A 6,502-nucleotide genomic window follows, 5' to 3' on the forward strand; every position below is an offset into this window, starting at 1 on the left:
GCACTAAAGAAGAAGATAAGTGACAAAGAACAATGGGTATAATCATTGAATCCGCAGCGTATTCGATTTCAATACGATTAAGATTTTCGATCGAAAATATACATGCAATCATTGATTCCGTCTATAAACTGCTTTACTACAAAGAGAGAACGTAAAACTATAAAACAAACCTTTATCGACAAAAGCGACAAATTTGATAAAGTGTCTGTACTTAAAATAAATAGTTTTACTTTGTTCAAAAAAATTAAATCTGACCTTAAATTATTGTGAAATTTCTTCCAAAAAATATTTAATTCGCCTGAGGCTCCTTGAGAAAATTCTATCCCTATTTCGAGGGGACAACTTTATATCACTTTTAACATCTTTAATATATTTTTGTTAGTCTGTTTTTGTCTCTTGGCTCTAAAATACCCATTTAAAACATAATTTAGTCCACCATCAGTAATTATTTACATAAAAACTTCCAAATGGTTTATTTCTTTTACAATTTTCGATTTTGCGGATTCAATGATTTCATAATTGCGACATCTATTAGCTGGAAATTGTGATCGTAAATTTTATTTTCGATACGGTTTCAATGATTCCGACGTAAAATTTTTCGATCGAAACGGATTCAATGATTAGGCCCAATAGCAATTTTTCAAAACTTGTCACGAATGAAAAAATATTTTGATCTCGTATTACATGAATTTGCTTTTTCAGCACTTTAGTTAAGGATGGGATCATGTGTAGAAGTTCACGTAAATGAGGAAAGTTTTTGATTGTCATTCACTTGGGAGTGGCCAGAAACGATTCTTCTCCACATGATTCAAGCAGCTCACGACTTCCGGTTTTAGACCAAGTATACTCTGGGTAGCTAACAAACATCCGTTTGAAGGCGAGCTAAAGTGAGAAGGCGAACCCGCTTCTGCGGTTGTGCGTAGGGCTTGGGAACCACCACATAAAAACGGAGTACCAATGAAAAATCGAAAAATAAAGCTTCGGATGAGACACCCCCCTTTTGATGACGACCCCTGCAAACGTTTTAAGGATAATGATATCAGGGTATGCACCTGGAATGTCCGGACCCTTAATTGGGAAGGTGCCTCTGCCAAGCTGGTTTATGTCCTCATACGACTAAAGGCTGACACCACCGCCATCCAAGAAGTGCGATGGACGGGACAAGGACGGAAGAAGGTGGGTCCTTGTGACATCTACTACAGCGGCCATATAAAGGAGCGCAAATTTGGTGTTGGATTTGTGGTGGAAGAGAGACTCCGTCGCCGAGTCCTGGCATTCACCCCGGTGGATGAACGTCTAGCCACAATCCGCATAAAAGTTCTTCACGCCCAACGCCCCAACGGAAGAGAAGGACGATGAGACCAAAGATGCTTTCTATGAGCGCCTGGAAAGCACCTATGAGCGCTGCCCCCGCCACGATGTCAAAATCGTGCTTAGCGATTTTAATGCCAGGGTGGGTAAAGAAGGTGTCTTTGGTACAACAGTCGGAAAATTCAGGCTCCATGACGAAACATCGCCAAACGGCCTGAGGCTGATCGACTTCGCTGGGGCCCGAAATATGGTCGTCTGTAGTACCAGATTCCAGCATAAGAAAATACACCAAGCGGACCAAATAAGATTAGAACATTGGCAACGGCGAATACCGCAGACGATGAGCTATACGAGTTATACGACGACATTGACATAGTTCAGCGAATAAAAAGATAGCGGCTACGCTGGCTAGGTCATGTTGTCCGAATGGACGAAAACACTCCAGCTCTGAAAGTGGTCGATGCAGTACCCGCCGGAGGAAGCCGAGGAAGAGGAAGGCCTCCACTCCGTTGGAGGGACCAGGTGGAGAGCGACCTGGTTACACTTGGAATCTCCAACTGGCACCGAACTGCGAAGGAGAGAGAGAAGTGGCGCACTGTCGTCGATTCGGCTATAACCGGCTAAACGGTTGCAACGCCAATCACACATACATGTACTCTCATTTATTAATATTTTGATTAAGGAATTTCAGTCGAAAAGTTGTCGGTTCTCATATTTTTATTCTAATTTTACGTAAATATTCCTTCGTATTTTAAGTAATTTCATTGGCAACAAATTTTCAAACAATATATTTATTAAATATAAAGATACAAAACATCATATTCATGTATCAAAAATATTTGTTGGGACAACTGTGAAGAATATATTAAAAGTCAAACTAGCGAAAACGAAATAAGTGAGAATAAAACTAACGTTCTTGAATTTTATATTGAGCTTTAGACCAAATCAAATCGAGATTTGATTTTTACCGGGAAGATTTTCAATTTTTAAATATTTTAACGCCAAGTAATGTTCTTTTGGAAAAAATATGGAAATACAACCATAAATTCAAAATTTAAAAAATTTAGTTCTGTGATCCCGATACGAAAATAACTCAATGGAAGTTACTTGGTTTAAGTGATAATAATTTAAAGAAAGATATGAATATCAATAGAAAGATTTTGGAGTACCGTAGGTACCATTAAAAATGGTATGAATAAGTTTTGTTTCATTGATTTATACAAGTTTGTGATTAATCTAATCACACTACCGCACAGTTCGGCCGCTGCGGACCGAAAATTTTCAGAATTTGCACTTATAAAAACAAAATTAAGAAACATATTAAATATAAGTACTTTAAGTAGTATTATACATTGTAAAGAACTAGTACACAAGGGTGAAGTACGTTATGTATGATCAGCAAAAAAGGATCTCTTAGATAATTAATCTATTACCTTTTATATTGTTTAATATGCTTAAACTTTATTTAAACACATGAAATGCGATTTTTTTTTTTCTTCGTGTATGAGCCTATACATATTATATAAGTACATATATATTAAATATATATAAACTTCCAAAAGCGAAGTTCAATAAAAATCATATTTTGATGAAAAAAAAATTGGTAGTTTGAAAGAAGATTAGGTAGGCATTTTGGTACGTAAATATTTTTTCGAGTAGTAACACTGCTTGGCACAATTGTGCGACTCAGATCACACGTACACTTACGCTCTGTCGTTCAGACTTGGTCACTTTGCATAAGTAACCTGCGCGAAATGCCTTGCTGTTTTGAATGTTGTTTGATTTTATGCCTTACATTTAAGGTTTTAAGCTGTATAAAAAAGTAAAGATAGGGCTTTGATGATCTAATATATTTGTTTTAATAATAAAATTACTAAAATGAATGAATGAGTACAAAAATTAATGTTTTATGAAAAAATGGAAAACATTCTCTAAATTGAAGGCTACAGAGTTCTCACTGGGTATTCTTTCTTTCGTGCTCACCTACATAGTCACAATTCCTCTCGTGCCGATCACACACATACAACGACATTCATAACAGTAAGGCATTTCGCGCAGGGCACTTATGCAAAGTGTCTCAGCCATGCGCGATGTTCATTCGTTGCTGCCAGAGATAAAGAGATGTACAACTATCATTTTATTGGAAGTGATGTAGAACGGCCAGATTGAAATGTTGCCAAAATTATTCGGCGGAGACATTTTTAACCGCCGTGCAAGATCACTAATAAGAACATGAAACAATAAATATAAATGAAAACGCGAAATTTTAAAGTGGTTACAGAAATTTTTTGTGATTTGCATCATCGACAAACTAATATGTCATGAAAAAGATGTGTTAATTGTCATTTGAGACGTATTAATTAACCTTAAGAAAGTTCAAAAGTCGGCTATTTTAACATTCCATTATTCCCTAAATGAAATATAAAACGTACATTTTATATTAAACATTCAGTATAAATAATTTTTAACCGTAATAAATGTTGGATATTTTAATTTAAATGCCCAAAATTAGTATTTTGTCTGATCTGGTAACAATGGAATAAGTTGGACATCCCTTTGTCCCTGGTTGCTGGTTCGACAACGGCTGAACGATAGAGCGTAAGCATAAGTGTGATTTGAGTCGGCACAGTTGTGCCAAGCAGTACCGACCACTGTTTGCAAGGAACAATCATTAAGCATATTCAGGGATGGGCACCACTACAATCAAACGAGCATCAAAAAATGAGATTGTGTTAGTGCACTTACTGTGGGACCAAGCGAATGATGTGCTGAACACAAAGACGACGACACGATACGACGTAGCGACGGTCGACTACAAATGCCGCTTTAAGGCAAGAGTATTGAACATTTTGAAGACGGCAGCGACAGTAAAAATAGCTGATTTTATAGTTTGAAGTTTGTGAGAGTTTTAATTATTGAAATTCAGTGTTTTTAATCAAAATAAATATATTCAATATGAATATGAATATGTAATAGATTTTGTGAGGGCAACTGAAAATATTGCGCGCATTACAACTATTGCTAATGAATTACACAATGAGCTGCATGCAAGCAGCCGAAGATGGTGGGTGCGTCCAGTCAACTTAACACGCCAAGAAGAAGGGTCTTTAAAACGTGTATCAAACAACTCCAAGAAAAGGATGAAGAACATTTTTTTTATAGTGACTCGAATGAACGTTTCCAGTTTTAATTTGTTGTTGTCGTTATTAAAACAACGAATGGAACGCTTTTCGAATAGAAAAGCAATTGATCCTGAAACGCGTTTGACAGTAACCTTACTGTAAGTGAATTTTAAATATTTATTAAATTAGTATACTTATGCGCTTTCTAATTTTAGTTTCTTGGCACAAGAATGTAATTTTAATGTGATTTCTTGGGCATATAAAATTGGAATCTCAACAATTCGGAAAATCATATATGAAACATGTGACATGGAACGAATTGCATGTTGTATATTTGTCACCACCACTTAGGCCGAATTGCTTGGGAGCTTTCCGTATTATTAAGTCGGTGACAGTGCGTTTCCACTGAAACCAAATTTTATGCGACCATATCCCGGCCGCCAGTTAAACGAAGATAAAGACAAATTTAACATAGTGTTATCTAAAGCCCGCGTTCACATAGAAAACGCATTTGGAATTTTGGCCAAACGATGTAGAGTTCTGCATACAACAATACAAGCTTTCTCAAAGAATGTAGATACAATTCTTTTAGCTACAGTAGTACTTCATAACTTTTTAATGCTGCAAAATGACAGGAATTACTTCACCCTTGAACATGCTGACCACTCAGTAGGCAATCAAGAAATAAACGGCCGTTGGAGAGAAGAAGTACCTTCTCTTGAATCGTTTCACCCAAGAACTGTTAATCCTTCAACCACAAACGCTTTTCAGTTACGTGAAAACCTTAAATAATTTATTTCAAGAACTACTTTGTAATGCTACTCATGTAATATTATATTTACAAGTAAAACAAAATATTATATTAAAAAAAAAATGTTTTATTCAAAATTTTAATTTAGTAAAATTCTAATATATAAAAATAAAAAAGGTACTTCAGTCTCACAGTTCATTTTTTTTAAATATATTTACATACATGTATACATTTTGTAAAAAAATTTATTTCAGTCTCACTGATTTACTTAAAAACTAAAAAAGCTATTTACATGTGTACATTTTGTAAAAAAAAGGTACTTCAGACTATCATATTTGTTTAAAAACTAAGAAAGCTTTTTACATATATAAATTTTGTAAAAAAAGGTACTTCAGTTTCACTGATTTACTTAAAAACTAAGAAAAACTATTTATCATATTTACTTAAAAACTAAAACAGCTATTTACATATATACATTTTGTAAAAAAGGTACTTCATTTTCACTGATTTACTTAAGAACTAAAAAAACATATTTACATTAAAAAAGGAACTTTAGTCTATAATATTTACTTAAAAACTATAAAAAGCTATTTAGATTTAAAAAAAGGAACCTCAAAAACTTATAGGGTGTTAGGGTGTTAATTTTTTTTTAATTTCACCAAACACTAAATTTGATATCTTGGCTTCAATTTCATTTACCACGTTTGGCGGAAGACCAGATTCTAAGATTTTTGCTGCCAATGACAAAAAGCGCAGGGCGGTGGAGTTTTGTTTCCTATTATTTTCAACAAAGGTCGCACAAGTTTCGCTAATATTTCTTCCTGCCATGTTGAGAAATTGTTCAAATTTTTCGCAGTCCTTTTTCTGTGAACATAGATTATGAAGTAATTAGGATAATTGTAAAAAAGAATACAAACTATATATTCTTACCTTTCGTCGATTTCCATCAGAATCTGCATTTCTGATTTCTGGTACTGATTGATCCTGGGAGTCGTCAATTATAACAATGTCACTCTCCTCGAGATATTCCACTTCATAACTGACATTGCTAATAGTTCTATAAAATAGATTATTAGCTTATATGTATATATAATCATTGGTATATTTACTTACCGCCTGGAAGTTGTGGCACTCCCCAAAAAAGACATCGCTTCCAAATATTTTCACTTTTTTCTGTTCGCCTCGGCACCACTTCCAGAAGGGACCTGCTACATTCGCCTGCATCTTTTATAACAGTCACGAAGGCTCTTCCACCTTTTCTTGCCCTCCATTTCTATTAATGAATTATAAGTAAGAATTTTATGTAGTGTTTCTATAA

General features: G+C 34.7%; 1 protein-coding gene across 7 annotated transcripts in view; it reads right to left on the reverse strand.

The window, feature by feature from the left end:
• Window positions 1-6,114: 6,114 nt before the first annotated feature.
• The window catches only part of LOC105220178 (protein anoxia up-regulated), an 80,762-nt gene continuing 80,374 nt past the window's right edge, over window positions 6,115-6,502 (reverse strand). For all 7 annotated transcript variants that reach the window (XM_054225578.1, XM_054225581.1, XM_054225577.1 and 4 more), the window contains 2 exons: window positions 6,298-6,457; window positions 6,115-6,241 (listed from right to left, as the gene is read on the reverse strand). The gene's annotated coding sequence lies outside the window, so the exon portion shown is untranslated. The remainder of the gene's footprint in view (window positions 6,242-6,297; window positions 6,458-6,502) is intronic.

Source organism: Zeugodacus cucurbitae, chromosome 2, assembly GCF_028554725.1.
Source record: "Zeugodacus cucurbitae isolate PBARC_wt_2022May chromosome 2, idZeuCucr1.2, whole genome shotgun sequence".
In the NCBI taxonomy this organism is placed as follows: domain Eukaryota; kingdom Metazoa; phylum Arthropoda; class Insecta; order Diptera; family Tephritidae; genus Zeugodacus; species Zeugodacus cucurbitae.